The sequence below is a fragment of the Harmonia axyridis genome, chromosome 2, assembly GCF_914767665.1.
Source record: "Harmonia axyridis chromosome 2, icHarAxyr1.1, whole genome shotgun sequence".
Classification (NCBI taxonomy): domain Eukaryota; kingdom Metazoa; phylum Arthropoda; class Insecta; order Coleoptera; family Coccinellidae; genus Harmonia; species Harmonia axyridis.
This window is the reverse complement of record NC_059502.1, coordinates 58,939,533-58,955,008: the sequence shown is the minus strand read 5'-3', so window position 1 is coordinate 58,955,008 and position 15,476 is coordinate 58,939,533. Positions and strand designations below refer to the sequence as shown.

The window sequence follows — 15,476 nt, the reverse complement described above, 5'->3', positions numbered from 1 at the left end:
GAATAGGAAGCCCATTCTTGCTTGTTCGTTCATTTCGGTAGGTAACAAATAATGATGAAGGAATCTTAATGAAACATAAAAATTGATGATACTTCAAAAACGATTAATTATATATGCACAACCTCTAATTGACGGTAAATATTCCAGTCACTTCGTGAAAAAATGCTTATCGCAGAACCGTAGAAGAAAAACCTTCCCTTGAGGTTCCATCTACGCACGTTCAAATCAATGCTGGGATTTTTAAAACACTCGAGAAAAACTTTTTTCAAGAATGTTAATTGATATTCGCGACAAATTAGGAAAAAATCTTGTTTCAGTACCTTCAAACTGCAACTAGGTCAAAGTAGAAATTTCATGGTGAAATATTGTTTGTCTACATTCTGAGTAGAAGTTAATATTTCAGTTGTCGATTGTTTCCGTCAGTACGTGCATGGAATTAAAATATTTAAATGCTGACTGACCTTACACAAATGTAATCAAAACACCCGTATAAATCTCGCATGTTATTTTGAAATCAATTTTTTTAACTTTTCAACAGAAAAGCATTAAGATAGGTTGTTCATAATAAAGGGTGTTTTTTTTAGAGCTATAGAACTTTAAATTGCAATAAAATAACGATATATTATTCGATTGACATGAATTTTTTTTATCCGCAAGATAATCTTGTGGCATTACATTTTAAATATGATTTCTGGCATATGACCGCCACGGCTGGCTCGGATGTAGTCCAATCTGGACGTCCAATTTTCGATTACTTTTTTCAACATTTGTGGCCGTATATCGGTAATAACATGGGCAATAACACGGCGAATGTTGTCTTCCAAATGGTCAAGGGTTTGTGGCTTATCCGCATAGACCAATGACTTTACATAGCCCCACAGAAAGTAGCCTAGCGGTGTTAAATCACAAGATCTTGAAGGCCAATTTACAGGTCCAAAACGTGAAATTAGGAGGTCACCAAACGTGTCTTTCAATAAATCGATTGTGGCACGAGCTGTGTGACATGTTGCGCCGTCTTGTTGGAACCACAGCTCCTGGACATCATGGTTGTTCAATTCAGGAATGAAAAAGTTAGTAATCATGGCTCTATACCGATCACCATTGACTGTAACGTTCTGGCCATCATCGTTTTTGAAGAAGTACGGACCAATGATTTCACCAGCCCATAAAGCGCACCAAACAGTCAGTTTTTCTGGTTATAACGGTGTTTCGACATGCACTTGAGGAATAGCTTCACTCCAAATGCGGCAGTTTTGTTTGTTGACGTAGCCATTTAACTAGAAGTGATAAAAGATAAAATGGACGTAGTGCGCGATACGTATTCCGCACAGAACCATTATTTTCGAAATAAAAATGCACAATTTGCAAGCGTTGTTCAGGCGTGAGTCTATTCATGATAAATTGCCAAACCAAACTGAGAATAAATCACTTGACAACTGTTAAATCGGTCGCCATCTTGAACAGTAATGCCAACTTAAAGTTATATACCTCGAAAAAAACACCCTATAGTATTGTTATCAAATTTTGAGTAACCACACTCATATTATAAGGGGTTTTCCAATGAGAGGTTTGAAATCAAATCAAATTTATTTCAACATGAATTTAGATTAATACCCAGGTGTTGATTCCTCTTCGATCTTGGGAATTCCACAAACAACGTTACACCGTATTTTAATTTCAGTTAACACAATAACTAAAGCCGGGTGACCAGCTTTTTGATGCATTTCAAGGATTCGATATCCTTGAAATACATCAAAATGGTCCTGATTTTTATCGAGAATTCATCTCCAATGATGAGGTGCATTTTCTCTTTGGAAGCTACGTTAATAAGCAGAATTGTTGCATGTCAACATGTCACTGTTTGGTGCGGTTTTTGGACTGATGGTGTGATTGGAGCTTACTTATCCAAAATTGAGGCTGCGATTAACGTTTTTTATGGCTGGAATTAGATGAAATTGGTGTGAACGATGTTAATTTCTCGAAGAGGTAATCCCAATTGGCCACCGAGATCTGGTGATTTAACACCTTTAGACTTTTTTCTTTAGGGCTATGTGAGAGATAAGGTCTATGCCAATGCCCCAAAATCGATTTAATACCTTAATGATGTAATTAGTGAATATCGATCTCCCTCCTATTTAATAATAAAACATTTATTTGCCATAAATAGGTACAATTCAATCGAACTTCACCTTTAAAATCGATTAAAAAGTATAACACTCTATTTACGCTTATATTTAATGTTTACACAATTATTGTATAGTAAAAATGTGAACTAACTGTAAATTTAGTGTAAAATGTAAACTAAAAGATAACCTTAAAAAACTAAAATGGTAACTACCGGTACCATACTCCCCTGATGAAGTCAAAATGTAATTTGACGAAACAATTGTCTTGTAATCAATAAATATAAGCGGAAATAAAGTGTTTTACTTTTAAGAGACCGAAACAATCAAGAATTTGATTGATTTCTCCTAAAATATACTCTTGTTTTATACCAAAATGAAACCTATTATTTGAAAACCCTTTATGATATTTGGCATTGAATGAATTTATAATTCTGATTCTGGTATTAAATGAATTTATGACAATTTCATTGAATTTTAAAAAGAAGTAACTCTAGATTCTAACCTCACATCGTGATATTTATAAATCGATCAATTTGTTTTGAGGTGAGATTTCCTGATGAGGAAAACTAATAAACCTTTGTATCTTGCGGCTTTTCTGAATAATTCGCCCCAAGACCATAGATTCCAACCTCCGAATTGCGTTATGTGCAATGAACCAATTGTACGTTAGTCATTGCCATGACTAATAAATCGAATGATCCGATTCGACCTTCTTCGCAATTTCTGTTTTCTCCTCTATTATTGAAAATATTATGATTTAATACTTTTCAGAAGTTGAACAATATTGTGTAAAATTTAAGACTAGGCGGCACGAGGATCGCGATCAATTCATGACACAGTTTTGTGACCCAGATCGGGAGGAGCGCTAATGATATTGCACGTGGATTTCTGTTGTAACAACCATCTGTTTTTAAAAGTGAAATTCCTCAAATTACTCACTTATCTACCAGACTAGTCACTAGGTACTCTGGACAAAGGAGAATTTGAATGGGGAGGTTTTTTCAGACCATAAGGAAACATTCTTGAAAAGCAATAAAAGGTGTATTTACCATAGTGAGAATGATCCGATTTAGGTCAAATATGTGCGTTTTGTTTGATAACTCATTTAGAAGGTAATATCATTATGCCTCTCTCATAGAAGCTCTTGTCCCTATTGGCAAAAAATTGAGACAGTCTATCTTCACAAGCCTCTGTTGAAGCGATTTTTCACTAGAAAAAGATGACAATACTTGGTGCCAGGTCCAGAAGGTGGATGCAAAAAACCTCCCAACTAAGCTCCTGGAGCTTCTGACGAGTGACTATCGATGTTTGTGGCTTGGCGTTGTCCTGATGGAACACAATTCATTTTCTATTGGGACAACTCTGGCGCTTCTGGGCGATTGCTTTCTTCAGACTGTCCAATTGTTGACAGTAAGTTCCGAGTTAACAGTTGTGACGTAGAGGAGCAGCTCATAGTAAATAATTCCCTGCTAATACCACCAAACACACGGCAAAACCTTCCTGGTCGTCAATCCTAGCTTGGTCACCATTTCTGCCGGCTCACCGCGTTTCGACCACGACCGTTTTCGCTTGACGTTGTCGTAAGTCACCACCAGTCAACAACCGCTCCAAAAATGAGTCGATTTAGTTGCATTTCAGCAGTGATTCGAGTTTCTTCTTGAGACCAGCCTGATGCAAATGGTTCCAAATGTTTTTTTTGTGCAATATTTAGCTCTTGGACAATCGAAACAGTGCTTTTATGACGGTCGAATTAGACAATGACCATGATTAATCGACATTTTCGACAATTGGCCTTTTAGTGTGTGGTACATCTTTGACATCGAAATTACCGGAACGGAATCGACGAAACCAAAATAGCTCTTGATTGGTTGTTACAGTGTCAGGACCATAAACACTATTTACATTTCAGCCGCCTGGTTTGCATTTTCGCCTTTATCGAGGAACAATTGTGAAATATAGCGTATTTTCTCTTTGCTAGTGTGCATCTTTGATGCGCGCTCAAGCTAACCGAGTCAACTAATCAAAAAACTGTCACAAAAATTTTTTTTGTACGAATTCTCATCTTTCTAACCCCATCTAGTAAAACCCAATCGGACTCATACAACGCGAGATATAGATAACTAAAGCCATATATAGGAAAAATAATGGATTTCTTTTACTTCACCTAATATTTGTTATATTCCTTTCTGGGACATGAAATCGAAGAGGTGTTTCTATATGATTTCAAAACTGTGTCTATCTCTACCTATCGCGGGAATGTTTTCTTCTGTTTGTGAAACATCCTGTATATATTTTTCATCTTCTTCGCAAGGCTCAGATGACCTTGAGCTGGGTCGATGTTCATAATACATTATGTATAGGCGTCGTCAAACCAAGAATCAAGTAAATACGACTTATCCTTATTATGATTAAAATTAAATGAGATTTTTCCACCCATCAATGACGTCTCTCTCTATTATTGAAATTCTTATCTGAATTTCTGATACTTACTTTCGAACCGAGTGACGCGTAAATATTATTTTACGCTTTGACTTGTGAGCACTTCCTAATTAAAGAGAAATCGTGGAGCTATAAGGTTTTTGGAAATTGTATAATTATTCAGTTTATTTCATGCGTAAGAAATTACACTGATCAACAATTGCTAGGGATCACTTATGAACTTCTCTTCATTTGTATTTTTTTCAAGTTATCTCGTGAATATCTGTACATTATATGTTCTCTGAGGAAAAAGTAAGATGTTTTGAGATGATTATATCAAAGTCTTCCTCACTTCATCGGCTCTTGTTCACAAAATCGATTATTATCTGTAGGCTGTTACAGGTGGAGTGAAAAGCAATGTGGTATTTGTTATTAAATCTGTTTTTCCTCTCGTTCAAACACATAAGGTGACAATAATTGAAGATATGAGAACAATATCAGCTTATCAGTCATGCCGAGAAGACGTTTGGTTCCTGTGCAACTGGACCAAATCATACGGTGGATACAGGAAGGTTTGTCCCAGCGAGAAGTGACCCGGCGGTTGAATGTTTCGCAAAGTGTCGTGAGTCGGGCTTGGAATAGGTTCATCCAAAACGACTTAGTAGCTTATGTTCATGGGAGAGGTCGGCAGCGCAGTACAACAGCTGCCCAAGATCGTCTTTTGATCCTCAATGCTAGGAGAAATCCCACTTACCCGGCGTCGCGGCTCAATAGATCACAGAGAGTTGCAACAGGAGTTCTAATTTCGAACCAGACTGTAAGACGACGACTACATGTTCGTGGTTTGAGAGCACGTAGGAGGGTACAACATCCCCGTTTGAATTGGGAACACCGGGTTCATCGACGGCAAAGGGCTGAGGAGCACCGCAATTGGACACTTGAAGATTGGAGCCTATATTTATTTACGGATGAGTCTAGATTTCGTTTGGTCAACTCCGATGGACGTATTCTTGCTTGGAGGGAAAGAGGTCGATGGTATGCAGAACAGTTTATGGTACCCACAACAGCTTTTGGCGGAGGTTCTATATGTGTATGGGGAGGCATTTGTTTGAACCAACGCACAGAGTTGGTTGTTCTGCAGAACACCACCATGACCAGCCAGAGATATCACGATATGATTATTGAACCCATAATTGTTCCGTTTGCGGCTGCCGTGGGCGAGAATTTCATTTTAATTGACGATAATGCCCGTCCACACCGTAGTCGTCTGGTTAATGAAGCGCTAGAAACTCATGCTATTGATAAGATGGACTGGCCAGCTCGCTCTCCAGACATGAATTGCATCGAACATGTCTGGTCTGAGATGTCTAGACAATTGTCAACATTAGAACAACCGATCAATAACCTGGAGGACCCTTCTAACGCTTTACGGGATATTTGGACGAATTTGCCCCAAAATTTTATAAATCGTTTGATCGAAAGTATGCCTCCTAGGGTAGAATGCTTGAGACGAGCTCGTGGGGGACAACTAGGTACTAGCTTAACCGAAACTTCAGCCTTCTTGTGGTTTCATCATAAATTTTTTATGTTATTCAAACACAGAATTTTGAGTGTTCCTAATAAAGTCTTTTTTTCTCTCCAACTTTCCATTTTTTCATTGTTTTCTCAAGTGAACCATATTATCAACTGAAAATACTCTGATATCTGACTAAATTTATAATCTTGGAGCGAATATCTCAGAAATAAATTTAGAACAAGTAAGTGATCCCTATCAATTGTTGAGCAGTGTATTTTATAGTCGTCGAAAGATTCACAGGAATATACTCCATGATAGAGTACAATTTATTCCAAGGTTCAATCTACTAATAATATGCAAAACTAAATATTGATTATCATCATTCTTGTTGTTAATGGAGCTTTATAACAGCAATTAGTACCCTAAAAATAACTATGTATTATGTTGAAGATTCATCTCTATGTGAATTCTTTTCTAGGTATGTTCAGATGAAGATACAAAAATATATTTACAGATATACTGAATCCAGTTTGAAATCACTTTTGTTTGTCAATATTATTATAAATACTGATAATTATCTTGAGGCGTGTAAATAGTTTACCGAGCATACACTGAGGAAGTAGAACTCAAAAGCAAATAAATAGCAATTGTATTTCTTAATCGCAAGAGGAAATCTAAACTTTGTAATATGTAACAAAAGATCTTTCTTGTTGTAAGTGGGTCACATCATTGGTTTAATATAAACGGTGAATTCAGAAAAGTTCAAATGAATCGAAATGCATTTAAACAGGGTTGGAGACTTGTTGAGTATAGAAGTTTTTCAATATCCAATCTGAATATACACTGCGCAAAAGAATTAACGCACATTATGGAAATCTCAAATTTATTCTACAACTGAAGGTGTTCTCAATGATAATTATTTTTATCAGAATTATGCATGCATATGTTATCCACTTTCAACGTTTTTCTTCAATACAGATGTTTTTTCCCAGCAGGAATAAAAAAAGATGACATTATCAGATTTTGAATGTATTGGCTCCATTTTGAAATCAGTTGTTCTCGATCAATTCTAGTGATCAATAGTTTTTCTTTCGTTTGATTTTCTACACTCGATCGCTATGCAACGCGAAACACGCAATTTGACCCAAGAGGACTGTGCCCAAGCGGTAGTTTTGCGAGAAGAAGGGTGGACATACACAAGAGTTGCAGAAAGGTTTGGAGTTTCCCATACAAGTGTGTCCAGAATGTTGCAGCGATTCAGCGAGACAGGTATGAATGTCAAATTTTTGTTTCGCGTTGCATAGCGATCGAGTGTAGAAAATCAAAAGAAAGAAAAACTATTGATCACTAGAATTAATCGAGAACAACTGATTTTAGAATGGAGCCAATACATTCAAAATCTGATAATCTCATCTTTTTTTATTCGTGCTGGGAAAAAACATCAGTATTGAAGAAAAACGTTGAAAGTATATAACATAAGCATGCATAATTCTGATAAAAATAATTATCATTGAGAACACCTTCAGTTGTAAAATAAATTTGAGATTTCCATAATGTGCGTTAATTCTTTTGCGCAGTGTATATAAAATTCTTTCGACTGGAATCACACTAAAATCTTCAGTTAACGTTTTTTTAGCATATTTTGATACCCCTTACTCAATTATCACGCATTTTAAACACTTAATATCGAATAATTGAATTTCAAAATTCACATTTCTGAAAGATTGATGACATAATAATGGAATTAGAAACGCCCATAGCTATGATGATACTAGAGACAATTTTATCGTTCGGAGTAATGAATTTTTGAAACTTCTATTCCTATTTAGGGAAAAATCCAGCAGTTCAATTGACAAAATGAAATTTGAAGAGTTCTTCCGTTACAAATCTGACGCGTGAACAGATGCAAGTATCTAATTTAAAAGTATAAATAAACTACCATAAAGGAAATTAATCGAAAGCAAATCCAAACTTCTGAATGTTGTCATACTGCAGTACCGATACCGCGATGAATACAAATTCCCCTAAAATACTGTTATTTCAAGAAACAGTTACCAAATCCGCAATCCTCGAGAAGTGGGTCGACTTACAATAGCTGAACGAACAAATGGGCCAGCGAAGCTCGAGGCGAGCAAGAGAAAGAGTGAAGGATTTTACATAATACAACGATGGCGACTTTCAGTGAAAGTTTACGACATCACATCTAAAAAACGATATGTTATTAGTGTTAAATTCTAATCGAGACTTGTTTTAATTCCGTACGCGAATAACTATGAAAGTACATTTGGAATTTCATCGTCGCCAATGGCCTATTTTCGAACAAGAAAAAAAAATTCAAGTACGAGTCAACATACCGAATTGTTACGTTTTCAATTGTGATTTCTATTTCATTAATTTCAGTTTTTTTTGGGGTACTAAGGGAACAGTTTATTTTTCTGGAAACAGATTCATATCAATTTGAAATCAACAAGAATTCTCCATTACTAATTTGATCAAAATATTCAAAATATCGCATATAAAACAATATCTAATTGAACAGGGTGTTCCTAAATTGCAGATTCAAACAAAAATAACTGATTCCTCGCATTTCAAAAAAAGTTCCATTAACATGAGCCTTAAAACGCTTTATTTTTGAGATACAGGGTGTTTTAAGCTACAGTTTAATTTTTTTCTAATAGTTTCTTCCCTTCACAATATATTTAACGTGAATTTGGCAAAGATGTTCCTTTTTGAAGTTTTCATCATGTGATATGCTAAATTTGAATGCAAATTTACAGGGTGATATTATTTCTAGAACAGTGCCCGCTTCTTTCATCCAGAATTATTTTTTAGTTGGTGAACCACTAATAGTTTACAAAAATATAAAACGAAACTTAGGTCCACTACTACACTTTTGGTTTCTTGAAGTTTTGGCTTGTCTGCTACCTATTTCGGAAAAAATTTCAAACAGTTTTCTCATAATCATTAGGAATATCCGAATCAATATAAGTATCCAGTAAGTAAGCTGTTTATAAGTTTTATTACATTATATATTCACCCAATCTATAGCAAAGATAATAAAATAAATAAAAAATTGAAATGAATAACAAAATATATAATAAAAGGTAAAGAATAAAATATAATAAATACTGCTATAATCATAACAAAAAAGTAGCACTACAAGAAACACCCTGTATCTCGAAAACAAAGCTTTTGCTGGCTCATGTCTATAGAACTAGTTTTCTTAGAATAACCCAAGGAATCTTCAATTTTTCTTTATACATTCAATTTAGGAACACCTGTAGATGAAATAATGAAACGAAGTAATTTATAGTATTTTCAACGGATTAGTTGAAATTACTTCGTTTCATATTATCTACAATAATAATCTGTCTGAGAAATTAGGTTCAGGTAGTCATACATTAGGTATTCATAAATATTCATAAAGTTCAGTGCAACAAAATTGATCTTGTAAGCATAATAGCAAGAATAAGATTAGAAAGTACCGTTGTTCAACAGTACCTCGACTAGCCAAAAATTCTAACCGAATTTTTCAACGATTATCAGTCACGCTTCGAGTGATATAAGATTAAGCTTCAAGTCAATCACGAGGAAACAATGAATTGTTCGATTCAACGCATTGAAGACGAATTTTTTTCGTATTTGTATGCTAATAAAACGTAACATCGTGAGCGGTTGGCGAGAGCTGGTTATATAGAGAAAGTATACCAGAGACAATAGTTGTCTTGCCGAAAAATTGTCGAGATTGTTTCATTTTACACAACATGAAGAACGCCATAAGCTCTACAGGGTTAACAATTTCTTCTAACGGGTGTTTTTTTTTTCGAGGTATATAACTTTAAGTTGGCATTACTGTTCAAGATGGTGACCGATTTAACAGCTATCAAGTGATTTATTTTCAGTTTGGTTTGGCAATTCGTCATGAATAAACTCACGCCTGAACAACGCTTGCAAATAGTGCAATTTTATTTCGAAAATAATAGTTCTGTGCGGAATACGTATCGCGCACTACGTCCATTTTATTTTGTTTAGCGATGAAGCGCACTTCTGGTTGAATGGCTACGTCAACAAACAAAACTGCCGCATTTGGAGTGAAGCTAATCCTCAAGTGTATGTCGAAACACCGTTACATCCAGAAAAACTGACTGTTTGGTGCGCTTTATGGGCTGGTGGAATCATTGGTCCGTACTTCTTCAGAAACGTTGATGGCCAGAACGTTACAGTCAATGGTAATCGGTATAGAGCCATTATTACTAACTTTTTCATTCCTGAATTGAACAACCGTGATGTCCAGGAGCTGTGGTTCCAACAAGACGGCGCAACATGTCACACAGCTCGTGCTACAATCGATTTATTGAAAGACACGTTTGGTGACCGCCTAATTTCACGTTTTGGACCTGTGAATAGGCCTCCAAGATCTTGTGATTTAACACCGCTAGACTACTTTCTGTGGGGCTATGTAAAGCCATTGGTCTATGCGGATAAGCCACAAACCCTTGACCATTTGGAAACAACATTCGCCGTGTTATTGCCGATATACGGCCACAAATGTTGGAAAAAGTCATCGAAAATTGGACGTCCAGATTGAACTACATCCGAGCCAGCCGTGGCGGTCATATGTCAGAAATCATATTCAAAATGTAATGCCACAAGATTATCTTGCGGATAAATAAAATTCATGTCAATCGAATAATCCATCGTTATTTTAATGCAATTTAAAGTTCTATAGCTCTAAAAAAACAGCCTTTATAACGTGTAATGTTTGAACTGAAAAATTTAAATCAGTCAAATTCTACGTAAACTGACAAATAGTAAATGTGGTAAATTCCAGAGTCTAGTTAGTGTTCTTTCAGAAGTCGTATATCTAATAAAAAACGGTAATACAAAAATTTCAATTAATTAATTCGAAGAGATAAGTCCATCATTCTCTCCAACAAACATACAAGGCAATCTAGGTATAAACGACTACTTCACCTGAATACTACCTTTTCTGAATATGTATAGGTAACCGAGTCAATAATTCTATTACCAGGTACGTTTTATTTGGTCTCTTCGTCAACAGCAACATAAGTACGTTAAGTGCATGCCTTGAGGCATTGGAGCAAGTAAAATAAGAGTCGAAAACCATTTCATTCATATTGAAATTCTCGAAGCATTCATGGATCGTGTACAGATGGTTCATAAACAATAGAATCTTTTTCTTTCGAGTTAGAAAAAAAGGTGGCAAATTTTCGAGCTCTTTTCTTGAAAAATGAGGTAATTAGAAAACGAAATATCAAACTTGAAAAAAATGAAACTTTATCACCTTGTACCTCGTTTGCGGGCACATGTTTAAAAACTTTTTCTCCTTATACCATCAGAGGAATCTCTCATTTTTGTTTGTACCTCCAATTTAGGACCACCATGTATTAAATGTATAAGATATAGGAACAAATTGTGAAGAACTCAACTTCTGCTGGAAATACCCGACAAATAATAGATATATCTATGTTTTTCAGATCAGAAAAGAATGAGATTACTGAAAATATGATCAAAATAATAGTTTTCCTTTTAAAAAAATTCTACTTTGCATCTTCAAAAAATTTGAGGCAAAATTAGGGGAACGAAGAAATTTTTTTAAATTTGTGTGTTAACTTTGAGAGCTTCAAAACATTAATTACTCATTCAACAACGGTATCATATAAAGTGCTATAATTTCTCTTAAAATTAAGATATCGTAGTATTTTGAAAATTGTTTATTTCTCTTCTTTCACATAAGATTCGGTGAAATCCTGAATTTTTCTTCCATTTAATGTGTCTTGTTTCGTTCAAAACCTTCCCGAGAGAACATAAAAAATAAGTTATAAAGTCAATGTAGAGTTAACATTCATTGAAATTGAGATTTTCAGAATGTGCGTTAATTTTTTTGCGCAGTGTACATTCAAATTCAACAGCCTTAACTGGAGTCCTAAACAACCGATTGCAAATAATTGAACAAATCCATGGAATACGTTCAACGAGTGTAAAAGTCGATACGCGCGATAACTGCAAGCATTTCGGCAATACCATTAATCTTTTATTTGCCTTGACATGCTTTGATATATGTCAAAGTCACAAACATTTGCGAACAATAATAAATTGTTTGTTACTTTCGTCAATAATATAACAAAGAATGAGAAATAATCGATCGATTACATATATGAATTGTTATTTCTCACCTATATTGGTTTCATATTTAAATCAGATCAATTGAGAAAGTTATTAGAAGTCATTAAAAAAGTCTTTCAATTTCAGATTTATGGATTTAAAATATTGGAGTCAATTCTGAAAAGAGTTTCAGCTGGAAGGAACACTTATTTTTTTATTTTTTTAATTCAATAATATTGACTGCTGAATAGATATTCTAGCCGTTTCAACAACCAGACTAGCCTTGAAGTGACATTCAGGCTTTACTAGTAATTTACATGCTTGTATTCGAACCTTTTGGTCTTTATTCACTCTTTTTAAAAAAATGGGGAATTTTCACTGGAGGTGCCATGGTTTTAGGAAACTCTGATAATTCCAGAAACCAGATAATTTATCACAAACATTATGTAAATTTATTCAAAAATGCAAATGTCAAACAATAAGAAATCATTGAAATTAAATTTCCAAAATTCAGAACTGCTGCCTGATATGTTAATGGATGAATGAAAAAAAAATAAGAAGGATAGAACAAACTGGTGTGACAAGTCAGAATGTAAGTGAAACGAATGCGTCAGGTAACAGGAAATAACACCTGAAACATTCCACTATTTGTTTTGATGAAGGCCCAAGTTATTGGATATTTCATTCTCAACATTGAATCTCTTCGAATCGACTTTGACTATTTCTATCGAAAATATTTTGAGTGATCATGACCCAGTTTGAAATGACAATTAGCAATACACTAAAATTGTAAATATGTAGGAAAAAATATTTGAAAAAAATAAATAAGTTAAATTTGAGCGCTAATATAAATTAACAAGCCACAGTTATACATCAAGGTCCATGAATTCAAACACGACCAAACGTCCAATTACGCTGTAACCTCAAAACCTTATTAAATAAATAGGAACACCTTGGAGCGATTGTCCATTTACTTCGTTGAAATTGCGAACGATTCGCAGAGTAAGGCTGTTTCCTGTTCAAAATCACGACATTAGGAAGGAGTATACGAGTATGCGAAAATAAACTATAATCAAACAATTTTATCCCTTAGAAGTAATAAAACACTTTTAAAGTTTCAAGTATAGAACATATGGATTATTGCACACTGTTCCTTGGTTTGGTGAAAAATATGTTTTCATGAAATTTATCTGCTTTAACTCACAGGAGGATACCTGAGCAATGGGTACCTTGAATTTATTGTAAATAACTTTCATATTTTAAATTTATTATGATTCAATAGATAATAAGTGAAAGTTGTGGAGAAATTATGTCAAGATATATATTCCAAACGATTAATTAAGTATGACGCGATTGTAAAAAATTATGCTTTAAAATTAGCGGAGTTGGTGTTGTTTCTGGAATTTTCTTATTGAGTTCTTCGAACATTATACAGAGCAAGTTTCAAGTATGGAACTTCTCAATTAACTCGGAAACTGATCGCACGATTATTATAGATTCAAGTGTGCAAGGATATGGTTGATATTATGGTAGTATTTACATTGTTGTCAGGTCTTTCTTTTTCCGGAATAATAATCAATTTTATTATTCAAAATAGATCACCCTGTATATGTTTTGCTTTTGAAATCCTTAAGAAATACAGAATATTTTTCATGTAATGTTCCCTATTACTGAATACCATAATTTCGTATTATTGCTACATTTAAATTATATTCGCCGAAGTTGAAATAATACATGGTTTACAATAACAACTTTGACGTTCCAAAAATCAGTTTAAAAAAGCACATGGCTCAATGTATTGAAGTAAACGGAAAACATTTCGAGCATCTGCTCTAATCGCCTTGACTGCATGTTATTTAAAATTACTAATTTTTCTACTACCCAAATGTGGACATACCTTTTTTACATTTTTTTCAATTTTTAGTTTTTTAACCTTAGTGAATCACTATTCAGTCATCATCCGAATTTATTCTATAAACTTTTATCAAATTCATTTTACCACCACCAGAAAGGCACTACATCCATGACCTACCCAGGATTCGAACCCGGTACCTTACGCAACACAGCCGACTGTTAATCCACTGCGCTACCGAGGTAGTCTACCTTCAACATAAAACAAACATTTTAAAGATTATTTAAATGAAACGAGTTTATTCAATCACAGCCATCTAATGGGTGTACAACTTTGCTTCCGCCGTTTTGCAATAAATGGCTGTAGCGGTTATTGCTAATCGAAATAAATAGATCGTAGACGTCGTACAATGAGCTTAGGTATTTATAAACATAACGCCATCGAAATATTAATCATCAAAAAGCTTAGGAGCCAAATTCTCGTCATTTTCTTCTTTAATATGAAGAAATCTGCGACTGAGGCTCATCGAATGTTCTCAAATATCTATGGTGAGGCCGCTTTTAGTGTAAGAACGTGCCGAGGGTGGTTTCAACGCTTCAAGGATGGTGATTTTGACGTCGAAGACCAGTATGGAGGTGTAAGAGAGAACGTTTTCGAAGATGCAGAATTGGAGGAATTACTTGATCAAGACTCGTGTCAAACGCAACAAGAAACGGAGTTTGTTTGCTTGTAAACAGCTGCTTGCAAGCCAAAGACGGAAGGGATTTCTGTATCGCTTTTTTTTTATTGCACAATGATTTGAAGTTATATTACAAACCTGTATTTTTTATGTAATACCATGAAAATTTCGGTTACAAATGAAATCGCTTAATTATTTCATTTTCAAAAATATATGAATTTCTCATCAAACTATAAAAATCATCAAAAGTTTCAGTTTCACACGGCAATCCACCAAGTGGCTATCTATGATATTCTATGAACTTCAGATAATTAAAATATTCTGTGGCCATCAAACTCTCCGTTAGATTTGCTCAGCATTTCAACATTTTCAAATTGATAAATGTTGTTCTTTAAATGTGACCGAAGGAGAAAATCTAACGGTGTTGAATCCTGCGACCTTGGTGGCCACTGAATACTTTGATTATCTGAAGTTCACAGATTACCATAGATAGTCACTTGGTTAACTGTCCACCCAATACAAAGATTCTGGGACATCATCTCTAAGGAGAAATGAATGATGCAAGTATGAACTTTCGTTTGAACACGGGGAATCCCGAAAAGTTCTCCCCTTGACCACCAAAATAACGAGTTCACATCCGGCTTCGGAGCTGAACCTTCAGCGGCCGATTTGCGACCTTTAAAAACCTGCTCCGAGGCGTGGTACCGCGTACGAAACCTCCACCGTCGATGATGTAAAAGTGTTACGACAGTTATCTGG

At 34.9% G+C, this 15,476-nt stretch overlaps 1 protein-coding gene across 3 annotated transcripts in view; it reads right to left on the bottom strand.

The window, feature by feature from the left end:
- The window catches only part of LOC123672012 (ribosomal protein S6 kinase alpha-5-like), a 111,295-nt gene that overhangs the window by 8,487 nt on the left and 87,332 nt on the right, over positions 1-15,476 (bottom strand). The gene's annotated exons all lie outside the window — the stretch shown is intronic.